The sequence below is a fragment of the Triticum urartu genome, chromosome 3, assembly GCF_003073215.2.
Source record: "Triticum urartu cultivar G1812 chromosome 3, Tu2.1, whole genome shotgun sequence".
Taxonomy (NCBI): domain Eukaryota; kingdom Viridiplantae; phylum Streptophyta; class Magnoliopsida; order Poales; family Poaceae; genus Triticum; species Triticum urartu.
Genome location: NC_053024.1, coordinates 565,712,122 through 565,738,715, shown reverse-complemented (window position 1 = coordinate 565,738,715; position 26,594 = coordinate 565,712,122).

The window sequence follows — 26,594 nt, the reverse complement described above, 5'->3', positions numbered from 1 at the left end:
CAACTAAGTGTTGGGTCCACTAAAGGCCCAACTAAACTTTGGGCTGAATATAGGCATGTGTAAGTTGTGGGCCTGGCGCAAAGTGTGAAGGCCCCAATGGCCTTTCAGGCCAAAGAAAGTTGCTGGCCGGCCCAATTGTGGCCCGCTAAAATGCAGGCCCGTTAGAGGCGAATGTTTCGGCCCGGTCGACTACATCAGATTTTTTCCTTTTTTCAGATAGCAAATGATGCCATATACGTTAACTAGTAGGAATTAAGAACAAACCCACTCTATATAATAAATAAATTACTGCATAGTAACTTAGAATAAACCTACATTATACAATAAAGGATTTATGATATATCACATCCGTTGGGCGTCGAAGTTCGCCACCGGTGATCATAAAGTGCAACGAAGAAGAAGATTACAAAAACTGAGCACCATTGTAGCGTAACAAAATAATACTAAACCAAGACTACTTCCAAGACAGTTCAAGAAAGGTTAGCCTTGCGCGGGAACTACTGCGCAAGCTGCTGAGTAAGGTTGTGAGACCGGCCTAGCATGGAGACCATGGACCAGAGGGGAAACTCTCATCCCATCTAGGGGGAGGCCAAGGAAGAATAAGAAGGAGGGGGTTATCTCCCCCTCTCTCCTGGTGGCACCGTAACGCCACCGGGAAAATCATCATGATGATGATCTACACCTACAACTTTGTCACCGTCAACACCAACTCTCTCCCCTCTATGCACTGGTGTAACACCTCTTCTCCCCGTTGTAATCTCTACTTAAACATGGAGCTTAATGCTACATATTATTATGTAATGATGTGTTGCCATCCTATGATGTTTGAGTAGATTTGTTTTGTCCTATGGGTTGATTGATGATCGTGATTGGTTTGAATTGTATGTTTTATTTTGGTGCTGTCCTATGGAGCCCTCCATGTCACGCAAGCATGAGGCATTACCGATGTAGGGTGTTCTAATACGTTCATAATTCGCTTGTAGTGAGTGGCGAGAGTGACAGAAGCTTATACCCGAGTAAGGGAGTTGTTGTGTATGGTAGTAAAGAGGACTTGTTACTTAATGCTATGGTTGGGTTTTACCTTAATGATCTTTAGTAGTTTCGGATGCTTGTTAGAGTTCCAATCATAAGTTCATATGATCCAAGTATGGAAAGTATGTTAGCTCATGCCTCTACCTCATATAAAATTGCAATAATGATTACCGGTCTAGTTATCGATTGCCTAGGGACAAATCTTTCTCTTGTGTTACAAAAAGCTCTCTACTAAAAAACTAACTTTTATTATCTTGCAAATTACTCATAGTTTTATTCTCGCTAAGTACTTCTAGTTTTATTCTTGCAAACTTATCCTCACACCTACAAAATAGTTTCATACTTATTCTAGGTAAAGCAAATGTTAAGTGTGCATAGAGTTGTATCGGTGGTCGATAGAACTTGAAGAGAATATAAATTCTACCTTTAGCTCCTTGTTGGGTTTGACACCCTTATTTATCGAAAAAGCTACAATTGATCCCCTATACTTGTGGGTTATCACATCGTCAAAATTCTTGATAGCATCTACAAAATTTTAAATATATAATTTAGTATTTAATAATCATACTCCTACTGTTGCAGCTAGTCCAATAAAAATACTATTTGTAGTATTTAAAATAGTAGGAGTAGTAGACTCGTAAGCATGCCACTAGGAACCAGATTTTTAATCATAGCTCTATCAACATCCTTCTCCATTCTGTCCTCATCAGATACACTGCCGATAGTCCTTCTCCTATTTGCAACAACCACATAGTCCTTATCTTTGTTCAGCCCCCCCCCCACCACCACACGTAGTATTAAGTTTTTATTCTTACATCACTAGATCATTATCGGGTACCTCTTTGACTTGTTCCACACCTTCCAATTGCGAGTCTCCTATATTGTATGCTCCATCCATTGTCATGTTCACATGGCTATCCTTTGAGTGCTCATCCCTAGTCTTCTAGCGAAGGCATCCTGGTCATCTGGTGTGCATTGTGTTCCACTATGTCTATCCCCATTAAAGGAACTATGTCCACTATTATTATATGAACATTCCACATTGTCAATCATGTCTGTGGCATAAGCAAAATTCAGGGTCAGTTCAGCCACACCAAGTAACACTGATTGCTACATCTGATCTTTCTTTAGCAATTTTTGGCATAGCTTCTCCTCCACTAGCTTACTAGTTTCATGTTGACTAGACATAACCGTGTTTACATCTTATCCACCAGCGTTATTGTTATTGCTAGGTGATACGTCTCCAACATATCTATAATTTTTCATTGTTCCATGGCATTATATTATCTGTTTTGGATGTTTTTTATGCATTAATATGATATTTTATATTATTTTTTGGACTAACCTATTAACCTAGAGCCCAGTGCCAGTTTCTGTTTTTTCCTTGTTTTTGAGCTTCGCAGAAAAGGAATACTAAACGGAGTCCAAACGGAACAAAACTTCGCGATGATTTTTCTTGGACCAGAAGACACCCAGAGGACTTGGAGTGCAAGTCAGAAGAGCCACGAGACATCGGCAAGGGTGGAGGGCGCGCCCTAGGGGGAGCCCCTACCTTGTGGGCCCCTCGGTGACCCCCTGACCTAGCTCTTCCTCCTATATATTCACAAATATTCCAGAACCACCAGAAGCATCCACGAAAATGCTTTTCTGCCGCAGCAACCTTCTGTTCTCGTGAGATCCCATCTTGGGGCGGCATCCTATCGGAGGGGGATTCGATCACGGAGGGCATATACATCAACTCTATTGCCCTTCCGATGAAGCGTGAGTAGTTTACCACTGACCTACGGGTCCATAGCTAGTAGCTAGATGGCTTCTTCTCTCTCTTTGATTCTCAATACCATGTTCTCCTCGATGTTCTTGGAGATCTATCTGATGTAATCTTATTTTGCGGTGTGTTTGTCGATATCTGATGAATTGTGGATTTATGATCAACTTATCTGTGAATATTATTTGAATCTTCTCTGAATTCTTATATGCCTGATTTGATATCTTTGTATTTCTCTTCGAATTATCGGTTTGGTTTGGCCAACTAGATTGGTTTTTCTTGCAATGGGAGAGGTGCTTAGCTTTGGGTTCCATCTTGCATGATTTCACCCAGTGACAAAGTAGGGGTAGCGAGACATGTATTGAATTGTTGCCATCGAGGATAAAAAGATGGGGTTTTCATCATATTGCTTGAGTTTATTCATCTACATCATGTCATCTTACTTAAGGCGTTACCCCGTTCTTTATGAACTTAATACTCTAGATGCATGCTGGATAGCGGTTGATGTGTGGAGTAATAGTAGTAGATGCAGGCAGGAGTCCGTCTACTTGACACAGACGTGATGCCTATATTGCATAATAATTGCCTAGGATATGGTCATAACTTTGCGCTTTTCTATCAATTGCTCGACAGTAATTTGTTCACCCACCGTATTATTTGCCTTCATGAGAGAAGCCTCTAGTGAAACCTATGGCCATCGGGTCTATTTTCCATCATAATAGTTTCCGATTTACTATTTTGCAATCTTTTATTTCCAAATCTATAAACCAAAAACCCCAAAAATATTTTATCTTTTGTTTAGTTCTATCTATCTCTATCAGATCTCACCTTTGCAAGTGACTGTGAAGGGATTGACAACCCCTTTATCGCGTTGGGTACAAGTGTTTGATTTTTTGTGTAGGTGCATCTATTGGGGACTTGCACGTTTCTCCTACTGGATTGATGATACCTTGGTTCTTAACTGAGGGAAATACTTATCTCTACTGTGTTGCATCACCCTTTCCTCTTCAAGGGAAAAACCAACACAAGCTTAAGAAGTAGCACTAGGACCATCTTCCTGCTAATAAACTTGTTGTTGTAGTAGACTGGCCTTGGTAAGATTTTGATTCTTTGTTACTTTGCATTATTGTCCTCAGATCTAGAATAGTCACTTATTTGTCCATCTACAACACTTCTCTTTAGAAGCACACCATCTACCAGTTTCCCACCTCCCTCTACTTTTTCTTCCACATAGAAAATTCACTAAGATATATGAACATATCCTCTATAAATGCATCGACACCAGGTATGGCACCAGGTTCAACAACTTCCTCTTTAACCTTGATAATCTCATCCCCCTATACCTCATCATGTCGACCCCCTCCACAGCTCCCAATGTGGATGTAATTTCAAAAAACTCATATATATGTGTAACATGGTGATAACCCACAAGTATAGGGGATCGCAACAGCTTTCGAGGGTAGAGTATTCAACCCAAATTTATTGATTCGACACAAGGGGAGCCAAAGAATATTCTCAAGTATTAGCAGCTGAGTTGTCAATTCAACCACACCTGGAAACTTAGTATCTGCAGCAAAGTGTTTAGTAGCAAAGTAATATGATAGTGATGGTAACGGTAACAAAAGAGTAATGAAAGCAAAGTAATATTTTTGGTATTTGGTAGTTAGCAATAGCAACGGGAAAGTAAATAAGCGTAAACCAGTATATGGAAAGCTCGTAGGCATTGGATCAATGATGGATAATTATGCCGGATGCGGTTTATCATGTAACAGTCATACCATAGGGTGACACAGAACTAGCTCCAATTTGTCAATGTAATGTAGGCATGTATTCCGAATATAGTCATACGTGCTTATGGAAAAGAACTTGCATGACATCTTTTGTCCTACCCTCCCGTGGCAGCGGGGTCCTAATGGAAACTAAGGGATATTAAGGCCTCCTTTTAATACAGAACCGGAACAAAGCATTAGCACATAGTGAATACATGGACTCCTCAAACTACGGTCATCACCGGTAAGTATCCCTATTATTGTCACTTCGGGGTTAACGGATCATAACACATAATAGGTGACTATAGACTTGCAAGATAGGATCAAGAACTCTCATATATTGATGAAAACATAATAGGTTTAGATCTGAAATCATGGCACTCGGACCCTAGTGACAAGCATTAAGCATAGCAAAGTCATAGCAACATCAATCTCAGAACATAGTGGATACTAGGGATCAAACCCTAACAAAACTAACTCGATTACATGGTGAATCTCATCCAACCCATCACCGTCCAACAAGCCTACGATGGAATTACTCACGCACGGCGGTGAGCATCATGAAATTGGTGATGGAGGATGGTTGATGATGACGACGGTGACGAATCCCCCTCTCTGGAGCCCCGAACGGACTCCAGATCAGCCCTCCCGAAAGGTTTTAGGGCTTGGCGGCGACTCCGTATCGTAAAACGCGATGATTTCTTCTCTCCTTTTTTTTCTCCCCGAAAGCAGTTATATAGAGTTGCAGTTGGAGTCGGGGGGTCTCCAGGGGGCCCACGAGGTAGGGGGCACGCCCTAGGGGGGCGCCCCCCACCCTCGTGGCAAGGGTGTGGGCTCCCTGGTCTTCATCTTTGGCGAGGATTTTTTATTATTTATTGTAAGGTATTCCATGGAGTTTCAGGTCACTCCGAGAACTTTTGTTTTCTGCACATAAAACAACATCATGGCAATTCTGCTGAAAACAGCGTCAGTCCGGGTTAGTTCCATTCAAATCATACAAGTTAGAGTCCAAAACAAGGGAAAAAGTGTTTGGAAAAGTAGATACGATGGAGACGTATCAACTCCCCCAAGCTTAAACCCTTGCTTGTCCTCAAGCAATTCAGTTGACAAACTAAAAGAAATAAAGAAAAACTTTTACAAACTCTGTTTGCTCTTGTTGTTATAAATATGTCAAGCTAGCATTCAAGTTTTCAGCAAAGATCATAACCAACCACATTTGCAATAGTTCTCAGGTCTCATGATTATCCATATCAATAGCATAATCAACTAGCAAGCCATAATAATAAATCTCGGATGACAACACTTTCTCAAATCAATCATAATATGATATAACAAGATGGTATCTTGCTAGCCCTTTCTGAGACCGCAAAACATAAATGCAGAGCACCTTTAAAGATCAAGGACTGACTAGACATTGTAATTCATGGTAAAAGAGATCCAATCATAGTCACACCCAATGTAAACTAACAATAATGAATGCAAATGACAGCTGCGCTCTCCAGCTAGTGCTTTTTAATAAGAGGGTGATGACTCAACATAAAAGTAAATAGATAGGCCCTTCGCAGAGGGAAGCAGGGATTTGTAGAGGTGCCAGAGCTCGGTTTTCAAATAGAGGTGAATAATAGTTTGAGCGGTATACTTTCATTGTCAACATAACAACCAAGAGATGGCGATATCATCCATGCTACACACATTATAGGCGGTTCCCAAATAGAATGGTAAAGTTTATACTCCCCCTCCACCAACAAACATCAATCCATGGCTTGCTCGAAACAACGAGTGCCTCCAACATACATCGGGTCCCAGGGGGAGTTTTGTTTGCAATGATTTTGATTTAGTTTGCATAAAGCACGGGACTGGGCATCCCAGTGACCAACCATTTATCTCGTGAGTGAGGAGCGGAGTCCACTCCTCTTGAGAATAACTGTAGGATCGAAAGTATGTCTAGAGGGGGGGTGATTAGACTACTTGACAAAATAAAACTTAACCTTTTCCCAATTTTAGTTCTTGGCAGATTTTAGCTAATTTAGGACAAGTCAAGCAATCATTACATAATTCAAGCAAGCATGCAAAGAGTTTATAGGCAGCGGAAAGTAAAGCATGCAACTTGCGAGAATGTAAAGGGAAGGGTTTGGAGAATTCAAACGCTATTGGAGACACGGATGTTTTTCCCGTGGTTCGGATAGGTGGTGCTATCCTACATCCACGTTGATGGAGACTTCAACCCACGAAGGGTAACGCTTACGCGAGTCCACACAGGGCTCCACCCAAGGGCAACGGTTGCGCGAGTCCACACAGGGCTCCACCCACGAAGGGTCCACGAAGAAGCAACCACCCACAAAGGGTCCACGAAGAAGCAACCTTGTCTATCCCACCATGGCCATCGCCCACACAGGACTTGCCTCACTAGCGGTAGATCTTCAACGAAGTAGGCGATCTCCTTGCCCTTACAAACTCCTTGGTTCAACTCCACAATCTTGTCGGAGGCTCCCAAGTGACACCTAGCCAATCTAGGAGACACCACTCTCCAAGAAGTAACAAATGGTGTGTAGGTAATGAACTCCTTGCTCTTGTGCTTCAAATGATAGTCTCCCCAACACTCAACTCTCTCTCATAGGATTTGGATTTGGTGGAAAGAAGATTTGAGTGGAAAGCAACTTGGGAAGGCTAGAGATCAAGATTCATATGGTAGGAATGGAATATCTTGGTCTCAACACATGAGTAGGTGGTTCTCTCTCAGAACATATGAGTTGGAATGATGTGTGTGTTCTGATGGCTCTCTCTCCGAATGAGAAAGAGGTGGAGGGGTATATATAGCCTCCACACAAAATCCAACCGTTACACAGTTTTCCAATCTCGGTGGGACCGAATCAAAAACTCGGTCGGACCGAAAAGTAAACCTAGTGACCGTTAGAGATTTTCGGTGGGACTGACATGCAACTCGGTAGGACCGATTCGGTTAGGGTTTGGGCATAACGTAATCTCGGTGAGACCGATTACACAAACTCGGTGACCGAATTTGGTAATTAGCTAACCAGAGAGTTGGTCAGGCAAACTCGGTGGGACCGATTTGCTCTTTCGGTGAGACCGAAAAGTTACAAAGGGGAAACACTGAATTTACATTGCAATCTCGGTGGGACCGATTCGCTCTTTCGGTGAGACCGAAAAGTTACGAAAGGGAAACAGAGAGTTTGCAATCCCATCTCGGTGAGACCGAGATCCTTATCGGTAGAACCGAATTGCTAGGGTTTGGCAGTGGCTAATGACAAGTGAAACTCGGTGGCGCCGGATAGGAAGAATCGGTAGGACCGAGTTTGGCTTAGGGTTTAGGTCATATGTGGATATGGGAAAGTAGTTGAGGGTTTTGGAGCATATCACTAAGCACATGAAGCAAGAGGCTCATTAAGCAACACCTCATCCCTCCTTAATAGTATTGGCTTTTCCTAAAGACTCAATGTGATCTTGGATCACTAAAATATAAAATGAAGAGTCTTGAGCTTTTGAGCTTGAGCCAATCCTTTGTCCTTAGCATTTTGAGGGTTCTACTTTCACATCCATGCCATGCCAATCATTGAGCTTTCCTGAAATAATCATCTTGGAATAGCATTAGCTCAATGAGCTATATGTTGTTATGAATTACCAAAACCACCTAGGGATAGTTGCACTTTCAATCTCCCCCTTTTTGGTAATTGATGACAACATATAGATCAAAGCTTCGACAAAAGATAATAATCATGAAATATGTCGTCGCTTTGAGAAGTATGTGATAAGTAAGAGCTCCCCCTAAATTTGTGCATATTTAAAATTTGCTTTGGACTGCAAATGCACAAAGAGTTAGAGTCATGGGTTACTCTTCCATGTCACATACATCTTGGTGGAGCGCTCAAAATGATAAGAATGAAATACATGCACTCATCACCAAGAATAATGAATGATCACATAAGATAAGATAATAGCATTAAGCAAGCATTAAGTGTAGCTTATGATCAAACACATGATCATCAATGTCTCACAAATAATGACGTAGTATCTCAAAAGCACACAAAAGCAAACAAGTGTTCGAAAAACCACCAAATAAAGCAAGGGAGAAAAGCAACACTCTCTCTCTCGAAGCCTATGATCTATACATCTTCTCCCCCTTTGGCAACAAGTTACCAAAAAGTTCCTAGAAAATGCATAGCACTAGATCGACGCTCAGGCTTGATCTTCAGGTGGTGGTGGAGTCCGGATCACTCCAAGGACGAAGGCTTCGGTAGATGCTGAAGTAGTCGCTGGAGTTGGAGCAGAAGTAGATGCTGGAGCTGGTGGAACTGAGGCTGTGGCTGGTGCAGACGTTGTAGCTCTGGTGTCAGCAACTGGCAGTGCAGACGACCTCGGACCTCGTGGCACCCTCGCAAAAGCATCAGTCATGGTCCTGCCTCTCCTCTCATTCATGTCCTCCTGGAGCTGCTCCATGACAGTCTGTATCTCTGTCACCTTGATGTCCAAGTCATAGAACCTCTGTTCCATGATCCTCTCTAAACTCGCCTGGTTTTGAGTCAGGGTGGCTATACTCTGCTCAATCCGTAGGGTGGACGCAATCAGGTAACCAAGCTGCTCTTGTTTGGTTTTCAGGAAGTAATCAGATGCCTCCGCTTGAGTAGGCATCCTGGCAGCTTTCTCCTTCTTCGCCTTCTCCTTCTGAGCTTGTGCATGGGCAGATGATGGTTCATTCTCAGTCATAACAACTTGATTATCTTCAAAATCTGGACGGATGGGCAGGTGTTCCTTATCCAACAAATATACGCCCGTGCCCATCTTGGAGTTGATGAGCTCCTGAATCTGAGGGGCATATCCGCAGCTCCTCTTCTGATCTGTTGCAGTCCTCTTGATAGTTTCCACTATGAGGCTCATCACCTTGAACTTCTGAGGCACATCAAACACATGTAGCAAGTTGATAGCATGGCCTCTGATCATCTTGTGATCTCCAGACTTAGGCAATAATGTGTGCCTTAGTATCCAATTGATCGTCGGGAGCCCTGACAGAAGGTAATGCACAGAGCCAAACTTGAAGGTATCAAGTGCTTCGTTTGGGATCTCCTTGTACATATTTGACATTGAGTTGTGATCCATCTTCTTCTTGGCATAGATATCCAAGTCATCATCTTGCTCCTCTGGGGCATTTATGATCTGTGCCCACTCAGCAACTGTGGATTGGTACCTTGTACCCTCAGACATCCATGTGATCCTGCCATCCGGATAAAAGTGTGCTGTGGAGTAGAATTGCATGATCAGCTCCTCGTTCCACTTTGTGAGCTTCTGCCCAACAAAGTCTGCAACTCCACACGCACTAAAGCTGTCAAATACTCCAGGGTAGTACTCTTCATTGTCCTTGATATAGGTCCAGTCGACCCATCTCATGTCATATACAATTGGCTTCTTGTCAAGTAGCACTGTCTCATAGAAATCCTGCTGCTCCTTGGTGTGAAACCTGTAGTCTACGGCAGTCCTTCTCCTTGAAGCATATGGGTCTGCTTCTCTCCATTTCCTCAGCCCTGAATCTCTTCTAAGCTTCATGTCCTCAGCCACAGGATGAGCATCGTTGTGGTCTGGGATCTTGGGCTTTAGCTTCCTTAGGACATTTTCTTCCTCATCCTCAGCAACAGTCTCAGGCACTGGGGCCTTGTTCTTCTCAGCTGCAGGAATGCTCCTTGTATTTCTCTTAGGTTTTGGCTTGGAGGCAGCTTTGGGCTTAGATGCAGTAGCCCCTGACCTTATGGCATCACCCATTAGCTTGGGTGCCTTGGGCGCTGGTGCAGCTGCCTCTTCTTCCTCTTCCTCTTCCATGATGGAAGCTTTGCCAAGCACCCTAGCCACAGTCTTCTTCACCCTCTCCTTCCTTTTCTTGCCCTCAGCTGCAGCTGGCTCTTGGGAAGTGGGCTTCTCAGTTGAGGCTCTAGCCTTTGACATGGGTTGCCTGCCTGCTGGCCTTTTGATTTTCAGACCTGGCTTGGTGCCTTGAGCTGGCTCAATTCTCTTGGAAGTGGCCTCTTCCTCTGCCACATAGTCCTCATCTTTCGAATCTGAAGTCCTCTTCTTCCTTTGTCTCGTGGCAGCCTTTGGCAAGTTACTAGGAGTGCTCCTGCTGCCTTCATCAGATGAACTGGAGGGACTAGTGCCCTCACTCATCACCACTTGCTGCTCTGACAGATTCTGGCTATCACTCTGGTCTGACATGCTGCAAACTGACTGCTGACCCTGTGAATAGATTATAGAGGAGATAGAGTGGATGAGCATCACAAAATGCAGAGATTTTTGCAAAAAGAATGATCCAAAAACTTAGTTTTAGTTTCCCACTGAAATCATCTCGGATCTACCGATTTTCAAACTCGGTGATACCGAAGCAGTTTTGGAACCTAAACTAGTGAACTCGGTTGGACCGAGTCACAGTTCGGTGGCACCGAGACTGCTAGGGTTTCACTGAGTTCCAAAATCGGTCACACCGATAAGTAATTCTCGGTCAGACCGAGTCTCACTTGTGCAATGGCATAAGCCAAATCGGTGGGACCGAGTTTTTCAACTCGGTGGGTCCGAGATGGTTTCGGCGGAAACCTAACCATAAAATTTTCGAATCAGACCTAATCTATGAGCGTTTTGACTGGATAGAAGTTTCTCAAACGTGGCAAGAATCATGATGATCACAATGTGCTAGGAATCAGATTGAGGAATAGCACAAAGATCGAGTCCATACCCTAGTTCGGCGGAGACTCGCTACGGCGGCAACGGCGGGGCAGAATTCCCGTTGACGGCGACGGAGACCAGCGACTGGAGGCTGCTGGCGGCGAGAAGATGATCCGGAGACCTCGAGGGTAGAGCAGGCTATCGCGCGGGCGAAGGGGTTCGGAGAAATTTCCAAATTTTGCCCGTGACTATATATAGCCCGACCCTGTCGGTGTGACCGAGTGGAACAACTCGGTGGCACCGAGATTCATAACTGCGTGCAGTTACTGAAACTCGGTGTGACCGAAAGGTTCAAATCGGTTGCACCGAGATCGAAAACCTAGATCAACTTAATGATCTCGGTAGGACCGAAAGTGGAGTATCGGTCAGACCGAGAATCATAAAGAGGTTTTGGAAGTTTAAGTCTATGACGAATCGGGGACTCCGAGCGCTCCTCACACAGAGTGGTTCGAATCTGACTTGATCAAATTTTGTGATGCAGCATGAATAGAGTTTGAGACGAGAAAAACATAGATAGCTAGAGGAGGTTCTTAGGCATTCTTGTCCATCCACTTGGCAAAAAGAAATAAAGCCGAACAATCAAAACAACAAGTGGATGTCCTCGAATGAGTAAAATATGCAACCAGCATGCTCACACAATAAGATGGCAAATGAAATATGTGGCAAGGCATGCACAACCAATTCTAGCATCTATCAAGCAATTTGCGATGACTAGGTCATCTATATATGAGTATATTGACTTAGGAGTCAAGTGAGAACACTTGATCATAGGTCATACTCATCGTTTAAGCTCAAGTGGGGTTACCACTTTTACATAAAGCATTGTTGTGTTCACATCTTTAGAGTTGCCTTAGCTCAAGTCTTAGAGTAAAGCTCCCCCTAGATGTGATATCCCCCCTAAGAGGGATGAATTAACCTTGGGTTTTGTCGATGATGACTTCATGTAGATATTGAAGATGTGGATGCTCAATGTTGATGTAGATCTCTTGGAGCTATCCATATGAGTGAATTGCACTTTCAATACCTACATGGGTTAGTCCCACAAGGAACAAACAAGGATATCCATAGACATAGAGTGATGCACACAAAAGATGATGTCCATGAAAACTTTTAGGTTACCTTGTCCCTTGTCTTACCAACAAGAGGGTTTGTGACTCCTTGAACTAGTGCAAGATGTGGAAGTTGATTGCACTTGTTCTTGCCAAAATGATAAGAGTGAAGTATGTTGGCGGAGTCACCCTCAAGAACTCTCTAGTTCTTCTTCTTTTGGATCCACATCATCTTGGTGGGAATCCTTGGAGTTGTAGTCGTACTTGATGAAGTGGAACTTGAAGTAGTCTTGGGAATCCACTTGACTAAGGTCTTAGGAGCTTCTTCAAATGCATCAATTTCCTCTTGAAGCTTGTCCTTGCCTTTTTGCTCGTAGTCTTGTGGTGGAAGATCATCTTGAGCTTGTGTCCCCTTGAAAGAAGTATACTTCTTTTGTTGAGGGACAAACTTTGTCTTGGGGTATTGATCTTCTTCCCATTCAACTCCATTGGCATTGAACTTTCGTTCAAAACCAACACCTTGATTCTTCCGGTGCATTCCTTGCTTGCGCACAATTTCCTCGAATTGCTTACTCCCGGCAAGGCTTTTGTACACTCCTTTCTCTATAATTCCCTTCAATAAGCTATTTTCTTGCTCAAGTGTAACTTGGCTAAGAGAATCATTAGTGGAATCAAGAGAACTACTAGAAGCAACAATATTGGATTTAGCATGATCATTGTTACTACTAGAGGAAGAATCTTTCTTGTTAGACTTGACTTGAGGCATGTAAGTGGATAAGAGTAAACGCTTGGCAATGTAAGAAGAACTTTTCTTGCGGAGATCATCATTGATTGCCTTTAAGAACTCATGCTCTTGCTCAAGATTGAGCTTTTCAAAGCGTAGTTTCTCATGAGTTCTTAAAAGTTCTCGATGATCTTCGAAGATAGTGTCATGAGCTAACTTAAGAGTTTTTAGTTCTTTAGTTAGAGCAAAAATCTTCTCCTTATCATTGTCATTCGTTTTATCTTGATTAGCATGATTAATTGGTCTTTCATCATAGTATTCATCACTAGAGTTGTCACCAAGCAAATCATCACCTAACAAGTCATCTTCATCACTATTGAAATCAACATACTCGGGGTGTGTTACCTTAGGACCTTTGGCCATGAAGCATCTTCCAATTCCTTCATTTGGTGAGTCAAATATGTCGTAGGAGTTGGTTGACACAAGTGCTAGACCGGCAACACCTTCATCTTGAGTATCTTCGGAGTCGGAGTGATAACTTCTCTCGGAGTGGCTATCGGAGTCGGAGCCGGATACCCATTCACCAACATGAGCTTGATGTCTTCGTCTTGTGTAGCTCCTTGATGATTTTTCCTTCCTTTCCGAATCCTTGCTTCTCCGTGAGTATCTTCGTTCATAACGATCATCTCTACTCCTTCTCTCTCTTGGTGGTGATCCTTTGCTTCTTCTTTTTGGAGAATCTTCTCTTCTCTTGTAGGGAGCCGTACACTCATTGGAATAGTGTCCGGGTCTTCCACAATTGTAACAGTTTCGCTCTCGACTAGAAGATCTTTTGTCATTGTAGGGCCTTGACTTGGAGCTTGTATCTTTGCTTCTACTCTTGTAGAACTTGTTGAAGTTCTTCACCATTAAGCTCAATTCTTCATTGAAGTCTTGTTTCTCACTTGATGATGTAGGGGCTTCACATGAGGCTTTATAGGCACCACTTGATTTGTTGTGAAGTTCCTATTTATCCTTAAGTGACATCTCATGAGCAACAATTCTTCCAATCACCTCCGTTGGCTTGAGATCTTTGTAATTGGGCATCATTTGGATCAATGTGCACACGGTATCATATTTTCCATCCAAGGCTCTTAGAATCTTCTTGATGATGAATCTGTCGGTCATCTCTTCACTTCCTAAGCCGGCAATCTCATTTGTGATGAGAGCAAGCTTAGAGTACATTTCAGCGACACCTTCACCATCCTTCATCTTGAACTTTTCAAGTTGGCTTTGAAGCACATCCAACTTGGATTCCTTGACGGAGTCGGTACCTTTGTGCATATCAATCAAAGTGTCCCAAATTTCCTTTGCATTCTCAAGACGGCTGGTTTTGTTGAATTCTTCGGGGCATAATCCGTTGAAGAGAATGTCACAAGCTTGAGCATTGTATTGCAACATCTTCAACTCATCCGCGGTAGCTTCACGGTTTGGTTCTCTCCCATCAAAGAAGTCACCTTGCAAGCCAACACACACAATAGCCCAAACGGCGGGGGTATGTCCAAGAATATGCATTTTCATTTTATGCTTCCAACTAGCAAAATTAGTACCATCAAAGTAAGGACCTCTACGGTGATAATTTCCCTCGCTAGACGCCATACTCTCCTAGGTGGTGAAACCAAGGCTATGACCACCAAAGCTATGGAGATCAAAGCAAATGGAGACCAAAGCTCTGATACCACTTGTAGGATTGAAAGTATGTCTAGAGGGGGGGTGATTAGACTACTTGACCAAATAAAACTTAACCTTTTCCCAATTTTAGTTCTTGGCAGATTTTAGCTAATTTAGGACAAGTCAAGCAATCATCACATAATTCAAGCAAGCATGCAAAGAGTTTATAGGCAGCGGAAAGTAAAGCATGCAACTCGCGACAATGTAAAGGGAAGGGTTTGGAGAATTCAAACGCTATTGGAGACACGGATGTTTTTCCCGTGGTTCGGATAGGTGGTGCTATCCTACATCCACGTTGATGGAGACTTCAACCCACGAGGGGTAACGGTTGCGCGAGTCCACATAGGGCTCCACCCAAGGGCAACGGTTGCGCGAGTCCACACAGGGCTCCACCCATGAAGGGTCCACGAAGAAGCAACCACCCACAAAGGGTCCACGAAGAAGCAACCTTGTCTATCCCACCATGGCCATCGCCCACACAGGACTTGCCTCACTAGCGGTAGATCTTCACGAAGTAGGCGATCTCCTTGCCCTTACAAACTCCTTGGTTCAACTCCACAATCTTGTCGGAGGCTCCCAAGTGACACCTAGCCAATCTAGGAGACACCACTCTCCAAGAAGTAACAAATGGTGTGTAGGTAATGAACTCCTTGCTCTTGTGCTTCAAATGATAGTCTCCCCAACACTCAACTCTCTCTCATAGGATTTGGATTTGGTGGAAAGAAGATTTGAGTGGAAAGCAACTTGGGGAGGCTAGAGATCAAGATTCATATGGTAGGAATGGAATGTCTTGGTCTCAACACATGAGTAGGTGGTTCTCTCTCAGAACATATGAGTTGGAATGATGTGTGTGTTCTGATGGCTCTCTCTCCGAATGAGAAAGAGGTGGAGGGGTATATATAGCCTCCACACAAAATCCAACCATTACACAGTTTTCCAATCTCGGTGGGACCGAATCAATAAACTTGGTCGAACCGAAAATGTAAACCTAGTGACCGTTAGTGATTTTCGGTGGGACTGATATGCAACTCGGTAGGACCGATTCGGTTAGGGTTTGGGCATAACGTAATCTCGGTGAGACCGATTACACAAACTCGGTGAGACCGAATTTGGTGATTAGCTAACCAGAGAGTTGGTCAGGCAAACTCGGTGGGACCGATTTGCTCTTTCGGTGAGACCGAGTGGAACTCGGTGAGACCAAAAAGTTACAAAGGGGAAACACTGAGTTTACATTGCAATCTCGGTGGGACCGATTCGCTCTTTCGGTGGGACCGAAAAGTTACGAAAGGGAAACAGAGAGTTTGCAACCCCATCTCGGTGAGACCGAGATCCTTATCGGTAGAACCAAATTGCTAGGGTTTGGCAGTGGCTAATGACAAGTGAAACTCGGTGGCGCCGGATAGGAAGAATCGGTAGGACCGAGTTTGGCTTAGGGTTTAGGTCATATGTGGATATGGGAAAGTAGTTGAGGGTTTTGGAGCATATCACTAAGCACATGAAGCAAGAGGCTCATTAAGCAACACCTCATCCCTCCTTAATAGTATTGGCTTTTCCTAAAGACTCAATGTGATCTTGGATCACTAAAATATAAAATGAAGAGTCTTGAGCTTTTGAGATTGAGCCAATCCTTTGTCCTTAGCATTTTGAGGGTTCCACTTTCACATCCATGCCATGCCAATCATTGAGCTTTCTTGAAATAATCATCTTGGAATAGCATTAGCTCAATGAGCTATATGTTGTTATGAATTACCAAAACCACCTAGGGATAGTTGCACTTTCAATAACCCGCCTAACATGGAAGATACAAGCAGCCCTAGTTGATACATGAGCTATTCGAGCATACAAAACATGATGATTATTTGAAGGTTTAGAGTTTGGCACATACAAATTTACTTGGAACGGCAGGTAGATACCGCATATAGGAAGGTATAGTGGACTCATGTGGAATAACTTTGGGGTTTAAGGAGTTTGGATGCACAAGCAGTATTCCCGCTTAGTACAGGTGAAGGCTAGCAAAATACTGGTAAGCGACCAACTAGAGAGTGACAACAGCCATGTACATGCATTAAAATTAATAAACATTGGATGCAAGCATGAGTAGGATATAATCCACCATGAACATAAATATCGTGAAGGCTATGTTGATTTGTTTCAACTACATGCGTGAACATGTGCCAAGTCAAGTCACTTAAATCATTCAGAGGAGGATACCACCCTATCATACCACATCATAACCATTTTAATAGCATGTTGACACGCAAGGTAAACCATTATAACTCATAGCTAATCAAGCATGGCACAATCAACTATGATCTCTAATCGTCATTGCAAACATGTTTATTCATAACAAGCTGAATCAAGAATGATGAACTCATCATATTTACAAAAACAAAAGGGGTCGAGTTCATACCAGCTTTTCTCATCTCAGTCAGTCCATCATATATCATCATAATTGCATTTCACTTGCACGACCGAACGATGTGAATAATAATAAGAGTGCATGTGCATTGGACTAAGCTGGAATCTGCGAGCATTCAATAAACAGGAGAAGACAAAGCAATATGGGCTCTTGGTTAAATCAACAATAATGCATATAAGAGCCACTTCAACAATTTAATCATGGTCTTCTCCTACTGACCCCCAAAGAAAAGAAATAAAACTATTTACACGGGAAAGCTCCCAACAAGCAAAAGAAGAACAGGAAATATTTTTATGTTTTCTTTTTAATTACTACTACAAGCATGGAAAGTAAATTAATTAAAAGCTACAACTAATTTTTTGGTTTTTTCTTAAGGTTTATTAAACACACAAGAAGAAAGCATAAAAGGAAATAAACTAGCATGGATGATACAGTGAAAAAGTATGAGCACCGACATCTAGCAATGAGTGTGTGTGAACATAAATGTAATGTCGGTGAGAAATACGTACTCCCCCAAGCTTAGTATTTTGGCCTATGTTGGTCTATGGCCATGGCTGGCCTGGCTGATATCCATAATAATAGTTGTTGGGGTCGTACTGTGATGCAGCGGCTATCGCCTCCTGAGCTGCAGTGTGGCGACGAGCGGCCTCCGCTCTCCTCTCGTACTCATTTGCCTCCTCTCTGGTAATAGTATATCCTCATCTTGCCTGATAATCAAAGAAAGCAGGAGTAGGGAGAGTAATATGGACAGCACGGCGTCTGTCAAAGATTAGTCGGTACTGGAGAGGTGATTCGTTCCTCTCGACAAAATGGTGGGAAACCATAGCATCAAAATCTAAATAAGCAGGAGGCAACTCCATGTCTCCTTCACAAACGTCTATCTCAAGAAATTTAGCTAAGAGGGTCGCATAAATTCCTCCAAAGAAATCTCCATTATGTCTATTATGATGCAACCTACGAGCTACAATGGCTCCCATATGATAACATTGGTCTCCCGACACAGCACTCCTGAGAATGCTAAGTCAGGGACACACATGTGACATGCTTCATCCTTAGCATTTATGCACCTACCTATAAAGAGAGAAAAATAATGTATAGCAGGAAAGTGAATGCTCCCTATGGTAGCTTGCGTTATATCTAGATTCCCCTACAGTTATACTAGCAAGAAAGTTTCTAAATTCAGATTTAGGGGGATCCCTAACACTACCCCATTGTGGAAGTTTGCAAGCAAAAGTGAAATCCTCTAAGTCCATGGTATAAGATTTGTTATAAAGATCAAACATGACTGAAGGAGAATTACGCGAAGATGAATACTCAAACCTCCTCACAAAAGAGCTTGTGAGATCATGATACTGGGGGCATTTTTCTGTCTCAAAGTCCTCAAGACCGGCATTACGCACATATGCATTAAATTCTTCTTTAATTCTCGCTCGATCCATAAAATTTTCAGAAGGCCACTCACAAGGACGCACTGGAGCATCTCTTGGTGGCTCTTCGTCAGCATCACGCATTGCAAGCCTGGGTCCTTGATTCTTTGAAGAACCACCTTGGAACATTTTCCTAAGCATATTTCTTTCTCTGAAAAAATTCTGAAAATTTTTAGTAACTTCAAAATAAAAGTAAACTAAACTCAATAATATTGATAGCAACTACTCCTACAAGTGCCTAGAGCCTATATCATGCATCAAAAATACTTTTGACCATATAAATTTGACATGCAAGCTCAAGAACAGGGTTACCTAAGCAACACAAATTTTCAATGAATAAAGCACTAGAACAAAAACTAATTGGACCAATGGAGGAGTCACATACCAAGGAACAATCTCCCCAAGCAGTTTTGTGAGAGGTGCTTTGAGCAAGGAGATCAAAAATGACAGCAAAGAGGGCTGAAACTCGTGCTTGAGTTGGTTTTTCGTGTTTGTGGGAGGAAGAAGAAGAAGATGGGTGCAGGAATAAGTGGAGGAGGGCCACCATGGGCCCACGAGGCAAGGGGCGCGCCCTAGGGGGTGGGCACGCCCTCCACCCTCGTGGCAAGGTGGTTGGCCCCCTGGTGTGTTCTTTGTTCCATAAATCCTCAAATATTCTATAAAAAATCATATTTAATTTTCAGGACATTTGGAGAAATTTTATTTTCGAGGTATTTTTATATTGCACGGATAATCAGATAACAGACAGAAAATTATTTATTTTTACTTTATTTCAACTAAATAACAGAAAGTATAGAGAGGGTACAGAAGGTTGTGCTTCTAGTTTCATCCATCTCATGCTCGTCAAAAGGAATCCACTAACAAGGTTGATCAAGTCTTGTTAACAAACTCATTCCGATTAACATGATACCGGAGAAATTCCGAATAACACTAGGTTACCTCAACGGGGATATGCACATCCCCAATAATAAGTATATCATATTTCTTCTTGACAGTAGGAAGAGGAAATTCAAACCTCCAAATATAACCAATGGAATTTTTCCGATAGAGTTGATACTATGAACTTGAGGTTGTTTCCTCGGAAAGTGTACCGTATGCTCATTACCATTAACATGAAAAGTGACATTGCCTTTGTTGCAATCAATAACAGCCCCTACAGTGTTCAAAAGGGGTCTTCCAAGAATAATAGACATACTATCATCCTCGGGAATATCAAGAGAGAGGCATAACACTAACACCGGCTCCAAGGTCACATAAAGCAGTTTTAACATAGTTTCTTTTAATGGAGCATGGTATAGTAGGTACTCCTGGATCTCCAAATTTCTTTGGTATTCCACCCTTAAAAGTATAATTAGCAAGAATGGTGGAAATTTCAGCTTCTGGTATCTTTCTTTTATTTGTAATAATATCTTTCATGTACTTAGCATAAGGATTCATTTTGAGCATATCAGTCAATCGCATACGCAAAAAGATAGGTCTAATCATTTCAGCAAAGCGCTCAAAATCCTCATCATCCTTTTTCTTGGATGGTTTGGGAGGAAAAGGCATGGGTTTCTGAACCCAAGGCTCTCTTTCTTTACCATGTTTCCTAGCAACAAAATATTTCTTATCATAACGTTGATTCTTTGATTGTGGGTTATCAAGATCAACAACAGGTTCAATTTCTACATCATTATCATTACTAGGTTGAGCATTATTATGAACATCATCATTAACATTTTCATTAGGTTCATGTTCATTACCAGATTGAGTTTCAGCATCAGAAATAGAAATATCATTTGGATTATTAGGTGTTCAGCAATAGGTTCACTAGAAGTTTGCACAGTTCTATCATTTTTCTTTTTCTTCTTTTTAGAAGAACTAGGTGCATCAATTTTATTTCTCTGAGAATCTTGCTCAATTATCTTAGGGTGGCCTTCAGGATACAAAGATTCCTGAGTCATTCTACCAGCTCTAGTAGCCACTTTAACAGCATAATCATTTTTCTTACTATTCATCTCATTGAGCAATTCTTTTTGAGCTTTAAGTACTTGTTCTACTTGAGTGGTAACCATAGAAGCATGTTTGCTAACAAGTTTAAGTTCACCTCTAATATTAGCCATATAATCACCCAAGTATTTAATCATATCAGCATCTTGTTTTAATTGTCTACCAAAATAAGCATTGAAGTCTTCTTGTTTAAACATAAAATTATCAAACTCATCCAAGCATTGGCTAGCAATTTTAGCAGGGGGGGATTTCAGCTTTATCATATCTATAGAGAGAATTTACCTTTACTACCTGTGTCGGGTTATCGGGGTCTGGAGGTTCTTCAATAAGTAAAGGATCAAGATCATATGTTTCTTCAATAGGCGGTAAATTAAGACCATGTATTTCTTCAATAGGAGGTAAATTCTTAACATCTTCAACTTCAATACCTTTTTCTTTCATGGATTTCTTTGCCTCTTTCATATCTTCGGGACTGAGAAATAGAACACCGCTCTTCTTCGGAGTTGGTTTAGGATCATTAATTGGAGCAGGAGGTGGCTCAGGAGGTGCCCAATTATTTTCATTTGTCAACATATTATTCAATAAGATTTCAGCTTCATCCGGTGTTCTTTCCCTGAAAAGAGAACCAGCACAACTATCCAGGTAATGTCTGGAAGCATCGGTTAGTCCATTATAAAATATATCAAGTATTTCATTTTTCTTAAGAGGATGATCAGGCAAAGCATTAAGTAACTTGAGAAGCCTCCCCCAAGCTTGTGGGAGACTCTCTTCTTTAATATGCACAAAGTTGTATATTTCCTTTAAAGCAGCTTGTTTCTTATGAGCAGGGAAATATTTAGCAGAGAAGTAGTAAATCATATCCTGGGGACTACGCACACAACCAGGATCAAGAGAATTAAACCATATCTTAGCATCACCCTTTAATGAGAACGGAAATATTTTAAGGATATAAAAGTAGCGAGATCTCTCATCATTAGTGAATAGGGTAGCTATATCATTTAATTTAGTAAGATGTGCCACAACAGTTTCAGATTCATAGCCATGAAAAGGATCAGATTCAACCAAAGTAATTATATCAGGATCAACAGAGAATTCATAATCCTTATCAGCAACACAGATAGGTGAAGTAGCAAAAGCAGGGTCAGGTCTCATCCTAGCATTTAGAGATTGTTTATTCCATTTAGCTAATAACCTTTTGAGTTCATATCTATCTTTGCAAGCTAAAATAACTAAAGAAGCTTCTTGATCAAATAAATAACCCTCAGGAACAACAAGTGATTCTTCATCGTCACTTTCATCTTCATAATCAGATTCAATATTTTCAATCTCTCTAGCCCTAGCAAGTCGTTCCTCAAGAAAATCACTAAGTGGCATAGTAGTATCAGGCATAGAGGTAGTTTCATCATAAGTATCATGTATAGCAGAAGTGGCATCATCAATAACATGCGACATATCAGAACGAATAGTAGAAGCAGGTTTAGGTGTCGCAAGCTTACTCATAATAGAAGGTGAATCAAGTGCAGAGCTAGATGGCAGTTCCTTACCTCCCCTCGTAGTTGAGCGATAAATTGTTGTCTTAGCGTCTTTCAAATTCTTCATAGTGTCCAGCAGATATAAATGCCAAGTGACTCAAAGAATAGAGCTATGCTCCCCAGCAACGGCGCCATAAATTAGTCTTGATAACCCACAAGTATAGGGGATCGCAACAGCTTTCGAGGGTAGAGTATTCAACCCAAATTTATTGATTCGACACAAGGGGAGCCAAAGAATATTCTCAAGTATTAGCAGCTGAGTTGTCAATTCAACCACACCTGGAAACTTAGTATCTGCAGCAAAGTGTTTAGTAGCAAAGTAATATGATAGTGATGGTAACGGTAACAAAAGAGTAATAAAAGCAAAGTAATATTTTTGGTATTTTGTAGTGATTGTAACAATAGCAATGAGAAAGTAAATAAGCGTAAACCAGTATATGGAAAGCTCGTAGGCATTGGATCAATGATGGATAATTATGCCGGATGCGGTTCATCATGTAACAGTCATAACATAGGGTGACACAGAACTAGCTCCAATTCGTCAATGTAATGTAGGCATGTATTCCGAATATAGTCATACGTGCTTATGGAAAAGAACTTGCATGACATCTTTTGTCCTACCCTCCCGTGGCAGCGGGGTCCTAATGGAAACTAAGGGATATTAGGGCCTCCTTTTAATAGAGAACCGGAACAAAGCATTAGCACATAGTGAATACATGGACTCCTCAAACTACGGTCATCACCGGTAAGTATCCCGATTATTGTCACTTCGGGGTTAACAGATCATAACACATAATAGGTGACTATAGACTTGCAAGATAGGATCAAGAACTCTCACATATTGATGAAAACATAATAGGTTCAGATCTGAAATCATGGCACTCGGGCCCTAGTGACAAGCATTAAGCATAGCAAAATCATAGCAACATCAATCTCAGAACATAGTGGATACTAGGGATCAAACCCTAACAAAAATAACTCGATTACATGGTGAATCTCATCCAACCCATCACCGTCCAGCAAGCCTACGATTGAATTACTCACGCACGGCGGTGAGCATCATGAAATTGGTGATGGAGGATGGTTGATGATGACGATGGCGACGAATCCCCCTCTCCGGAGCCCCGAACGGACTCCAGATCAGCCCTCCCGAGAGGTTTTAGGGCTTGGCGGCGGCTCCATATTGTAAAACGCGATGATTTCTTCTCTCCTACTTTTTTCTCCACGAAAGCGGTTATATAGAGTTGGAGTTGGAGTCGGGGGGTCTGCAGGGGGGCCATGAGGTAGGGGGCGCGCCCTAGGGGGGGGCGCCCCCACCCTCGTGGCAAGGGTGTAGGCCCCCTGGTCTTCATCTTTGGCGAGGATTTTTTATTATTTATTGTAAGGTATTCTGTGGAGTTTCAGGTCATTCCGAGAACTTTTTTTTTCTGCACATAAAACAACATCATGGCAATTCTGCTGAAAACAGCGTCAGTCCGGGTTAGTTCCATTCAAATCATACAAGTTAGAGTCCAAAACAAGGGCAAAAGTGTTTGGAAAAGTAGATACGACGGAGACGTATCACATGGTCTGCAACACAACAGAGATCCGGACCAACACAGAGTAGAGCTTAAACTTGGCCACATATGTTAGCTCCCACTTAGAAACCCTAACAATCACACTTCTTCATATGAAGCCAAACATGGTATACTAAAACATTTCTTTGAGTTTGCGGAAACCAAGGAACTTGACCAAAAATGATCCATCACCATACTCTTAGACTTTCAAGGGATTAGCCCAAAGGAATTGGACTTCCAGAGCATTGACTAAACCTTCAAATAGACATTGCCCTCAATCACTTGAACTAGACTTATAGCTTCAACCAACTTATCACACTTAGGTTTTCTCCCAATTTGAGCAAGTAACATATGTAGACCTTTTGCGCAACCAGAGTAGGTTTGTTAATCACACCACATTGCTCAGAGATGTGGCAGTCCTTTTTGCCACAGTTAATGCAGATCAACACTGTTTTGTAGTCTTTCACTACGTGACCAGGCAAAGTACATCTAAAACATCTAGCATTTCTCGGCATGCACCTTACAACTTGTTACCTATACTCATGTTCTCATCCTAAGATGAGTTTCTTTGTGCATGCACATTATCAAAGAATGGAAGTTGATTGCCATCCACCATCCTCCAGAAGTCATCCCACTTCTTTGAGCATTACCTCCATTTCCCTGGCTTTGGAATTGATATCTTGGCTCAAATCACCGGACATCCCTAAGGGGATGATCCGCCCTCCTTGCTGATTTGTCGGCTGGAGTTGCTCCACACAACATCGGATCGAGTGAGTCAAACATACCGGCAGAACTCTAGAACTTGAATTGACCCTTGTTCTAGAATTGTTGTTCACCTTGGAATTGTGGCACACTCTAGAACTGCATAGGATCCTGGTATTGGCTGAAGCCACAAACGTCAAGCATGCCACCGCTACCATCCATATACTTCGGATCTTGCTGCTCCATCCCCAACAAAGCCACCACCCACCCATCTCTCAGCTTGCCAATAACCATGACCACCCTACATAGTAAGAACTCTCATTCACATCGTCTGCTGCCGCCACACCACCCCTCACCACATTCTTGCCTTAGGCCCTGAACCCAGATGTGGCGCAAGAGTCTATGTATTGTCGGCAAGGTCCATGGTACGCCTTGTGGAACGGGTCAAGTCAAAGTAGTCGTCTTACACGAGCCTAGGCTACCCAAACCGAGCCCATTCAAATTTTCTTCTAAACCTCCATTCTACTCTCCTTGAGCTCATATGCATCTGGCACGGTGACCACCCACCATTCGAGCGCATGAGCAAAAGTTGCATCAAAAGTAAGGCATGAGGGAATGGGAGAAGTACAACCAAAATTACCCCTAACAACGATCAAACTGAAATGCACAACCCGTTTCATGGAGATGACACCACCACACCGCCCCTATGGCGCAACAAGTGACTCCACGACAGCGAGCTTGAGCAGCGTGACCAGTCTCGCGCTAGCATGTTTTGAATCAGCACGTGGTGGGGCGGGTGGGGGAGTGTTGGTCGTGGACTGCCTCTCCCTCAAGTACGGGAGCCTCGCAAGACCCAATATCTACCTCATCAGATATCTAGCCCCCTCGAGATCCCACCAGTGCCCGACACCTATCGGTAGTGACATCAGTAACGACCGATGAGGGGAGCCCTTGTGGCCTAAGACTAAAGTACTCACCATATCTTCACGTGTCTCACATTTTTACTTGCACCCTCAGCAAACGGTTTTGGTTGATCCTATTGATTTTGGATCTATTGTGGCACTATCCTCAAGTACCTGCACTAGTGTTATCGGACAGGAAACAATTGATTCATGAACACCGGCCTTCATCTCTTGAATCAGAGATGCATATCCCTACCGCCCAATTCATAGGAGGTAGCGAATGGCGGACCGAATGAATTGTTAATCTGGTAAGTACAGTTCCCCTGTTCTCCCAAATAGGTGACTCAGCTAAACTATAATTGTGGAACAAATAAATCGCGAATCTTATAACTATTGCACGTAACGTAATAAATATGTAGCCTATGCTGATTCCTGAAATAAATTGTAACTCAACCCAACCAAGCACATTCCCCTCCAGCATACAAATAAATTAAGGAGGTTGGGGAGTGGATGTACAAACCCAACACCCAGGTTCAAATCCTCACGGAGGCGAATTTAGGTTCCTATTTATTCTTGGAGACTAGGCTCTCCTGGTACTCACACATTTATCATTGAGGACTAGGCTCAATGCGTAACCGAGATTAAAAATCCTAGTACTCATACTTAAAAGGCCGTATGCATCCCTAGTTGGTGCAGAGGCCGGGGAAGTGAAATTCTCCCCCAATTTAAGGTATGTAGATCCACAAGAGATCTCTCCTCCCAACCCTAGTCGCCCCACCTCCTCACTCCCCCTCTTCCCTTCCTGGCCGCCGCCTGAGGCAGCCGTCGGGCAAGCCCGAGGAGCCAAGGATGGTGGCGGCGGGGCCTCGGTTGCCCTGCTTCTGCGTGGGGAACCCCGGATCTAGAGCAGCGGCTCCATTGGCAAGGCACGGCCGGCTAGCAGCCGTGTGGGCGGTGGATCTGGTGCCCCGGCCGCGCGGGTGGCGGGATCCGGTGATCGTTGGCGGCTGGCTGCGGCTTCTATGGCGATCGGTGCGCGCGATCTGGCGCCTTCCCTCCCCTGTTCGGCGTGCGGGCCAGCCTGGTCGGGCCGCGCTTCCTCTTGGTTGCCGGTTCTGTACAGGAGGCACTGCTGGTGACGGGGACTGATAACCCACAAGTATAGGGGATCGCAACAGTTTTCGAGGGTAGAGTATTCAACCCAAATTTATAGATTCGACACAAGGGGAGCCAAAGAATATTTGAAGGTATTAGCAGCTGAGTTGTCAATTCAACCACACTTGGAGATTAATTATCTG